The sequence below is a fragment of the Sinocyclocheilus rhinocerous genome, unplaced genomic scaffold (assembly GCF_001515625.1).
Source record: "Sinocyclocheilus rhinocerous isolate Xijiao unplaced genomic scaffold, SAMN03320098_v1.1 scaffold17710, whole genome shotgun sequence".
Taxonomy (NCBI): Eukaryota; Metazoa; Chordata; class Actinopteri; order Cypriniformes; family Cyprinidae; genus Sinocyclocheilus; species Sinocyclocheilus rhinocerous.
Genome location: NW_015640625.1, coordinates 1 through 2,949, shown reverse-complemented (window position 1 = coordinate 2,949; position 2,949 = coordinate 1). Strand labels below are relative to the sequence as shown.

Below are 2,949 nucleotides of genomic sequence, written 5' to 3'. Positions count from 1 at the left end.
TCAGATTTCACAAGAGACGAGATTTTGTTGAATCATTAAAATGAAAGATAGAAATTATAAACTTCTGTTTGAGAATCTCATAATCCACATGTTTCTATGATTCATACGCTCTGAACATGATGTGCTTGTTTGCTGATCATTACAGTGAGATCTGAACTGTTTTTAATTGGAGTGAGAAACTCACTCACCAGCTCTTTTTCTCCAGATCAGCCAGACAACAGCAAGAAGGACAACAGCGAATGCAGCGGCAGACACAGAAATCACTGTGACTGAAGAAGAGACAATCATAGTCAGAGACGGGACGATTGATCACTACTATAGCCAAAGACAATAAGCGAATGACATATTTCATTAATGTTTTATGCATTACCTTGTGTAGAAGTTAGTGCTGTCGTTGAATCAGCTGTAAAAGATGAATGTTAGTTCAGATGCATCATACGGTAGAATGGGGATCTTCAAAGTGCAGTCCCTGAAAAAAATTTCTATACCATATTTAAAAAAAAATAAAAATAAAAATCATCTGAAATATGCTGATTTACATTCCAAAGTCACTTATATGATGCACATAATGGCAAATAAGCTCTAAAGTAGGCACTTCAAGGTTTTTATAGCTGTATTTCTCATGTCTTATGTCATGTCAGTTTTCGCTGAGGGTTTCGGTACCGCAGTGAAGATAGTTTATGGTTTGATAATCAGATTTCGTTTGGATATGAATCTGCAGTGCGCTGTCGAAGACTTGTAAATAACATCACATCTCATTCTTCATGATCTGTGAACTCAGGTGACGCGGTCCTCTGTTCCAAAATTTGTGTTTTTTCATAGTGACTCTTAATTTTATAATGCGCATAGCTGCAAAAGTTCGCCACTTAGGAGACTGAAACTAGTGTCATCTTGACCTGCTTGATTCGTGAGTTTGGTCACAGTCTTGTATGTAAACCCTTCGGTAAATCCACTGGTCAGGAATGTGAAAAGTAGGCGTTCTTCATAGTTAACGGATATTTCCAACAAACATGGAGTCTTAGACAATACTAAGTCATTTTTTTTAGATGTAGCCTGTTCTGCGAACTTTCACAATCTTTCACAATCACATTTGATCATGTTTCAGTGTTTCTCACTGCTCGTTCCTCTTTTTCGTGTGTAATAATGACAAACAGGCTGAGCCGGTGAATAACAATAGTCATCTAGTCGGGTCACGCTAGGCTCATACAGACTAGTCTGATTTCTCAGTACAGTTTTGGGCTGTTAACCCTTCGTAGAGTGCTTAACTGCACTATTCAGATTTGTAACTTGTGTTTCACTGCAGTTTTGCTCAGTTAACCCTTCCCTGATTCCTTAAAAGGGGCATGAAATGGATTTTACTTATTCTTTAAATATTTATAAGGAAAACCGTCATTGACAGACAAAGCATGATGAAATAGTTTGCTTAAGGTTTGCAGTGCAGCTGCTGCTTCATCTTTCAAACAAAAGCTTCTCTGTGAACGCTCTTTCACTCTTCTGTTTGTCAGTAAAGCACTCCGTGAAGGGTTAACAGACCAAAACAGTAGAGTGAAATGCTTCAGAAAGGAAGCAGAATAGGGAAGGAGTCAGGAAAGGGTTATTCTGACCAAAACTGTACTGTTAAGTATTTCACAAATCACATAACTCCATTTGAGTCTAGTAGGACCTGACTAGATGACCGTTTTTTAACTTATAAGCTAGTTTATCTACTGGCTTGGACCGTTGTTCATTGGCACAGCCAGCTTATCATTATTACACAAGAAAAACAGGACCGAGCAGTGAAAAACACTGAAATATGATACAATGCGATTGTGAAATTTTTCACAAATTAGGCTACATCTGAAACAGGGGTGTCCAAACTCGATCCTGGAGGTCCTGGAGGTTTACATACAAGACTCTGACCAAACTCACGAATCAAGCAGGTCAAGATGACACTAGTTTCAGTCTCCTAAGTGTCCAAACTTTGCAGCTATACGCATTATAAAATTAAGAGTCACTATGAAAAAACACAAATTTTGGACCAGAGGACCGCGTCACCTGAGTTCACAGATCAAGAAGAATGAGATGTGATGTTATAGACAAGTCTTCGCCCTGCCACATTTGTGACTTTTTGTGAATGATGCCGTTATAAGTGGATATTGGGACAGGAGAGCAGCACAAAGCCTTTACATAATAAATAATAGTTTAGCAACCAGATGTTACATCGCGACTAACGATTCATTCATGGAAACGACTCTCACCGAATGAGAGGAACGAGAGCAGATCAGTTGGCTTTAAATCAGTTTGTTATTGGCTTGGCATTGAAAATAAATGTTGTTTGTAATGAATGGCACTATATTTTATTTTTAAATTATACATATATTTTACCATTTTTGTTCAGTATTGAATATCATTAATTTACAGAATTTGGAGTGAGGGCAAGTAAAATACATGTTTATTGTGTTTATAAGGTGTGCTAACATTTCGTTTTATTTACATTTTACAGTATTTCTGAATGTAATAATAAAATGCAACCAATACAGACATATCTGTGTTTTTTCTCTGTCAACAATGCAAGTTTGATCTGGTGCAACTTGTTTTCCGAAAAACACAGCATTGTGTAAATACAGTAGGGACTGTTTGTACCAATAAAACAAGCGTTTAAATAAAACTGATTGATGAGCTTGTTTTCTCACCTGAACTCTTGACAGTGTATGTGACTGAGCTCTTGACTTGATCTCTCTGAGTAACATTGCATCTCCACTCTCTGTTGTGATCTTCATTCAGGAGTGTTGTATTCAGAGTGATGATACAGTGGTCTGATGAGGATAATATCTGATATCTGGAGTCTGATCTCGTCAGTTTAACACCAGCCTGATTCACCCAGAACAGCTGAATTCCCTCAGAACGGATCAAATCATCACAAGAGACTCGAGGATATGAATACAGCTGACAGAAGAGAGTCACAGAGCG

The 2,949-nt window shown here is 37.7% G+C and overlaps 1 long non-coding RNA gene across 2 annotated transcripts; it reads right to left on the bottom strand.

Annotated features, from left to right (window-relative positions):
- Positions 1-191: 191 nt before the first annotated feature.
- Positions 192-2,906, bottom strand: LOC107753384 (uncharacterized). Of its 2 annotated transcripts, none has more exons than XR_001641463.1 (3): positions 2,673-2,906; positions 371-403; positions 192-269 (listed from the first exon to the last, which is right to left on the bottom strand). It is a non-coding gene; the product is annotated as an uncharacterized LOC107753384 (long non-coding RNA). The 2 variants fall into 2 exon arrangements; XR_001641464.1 differs by having other exon boundaries at positions 371-388.
- Positions 2,907-2,949: the final 43 nt, after the last annotated feature.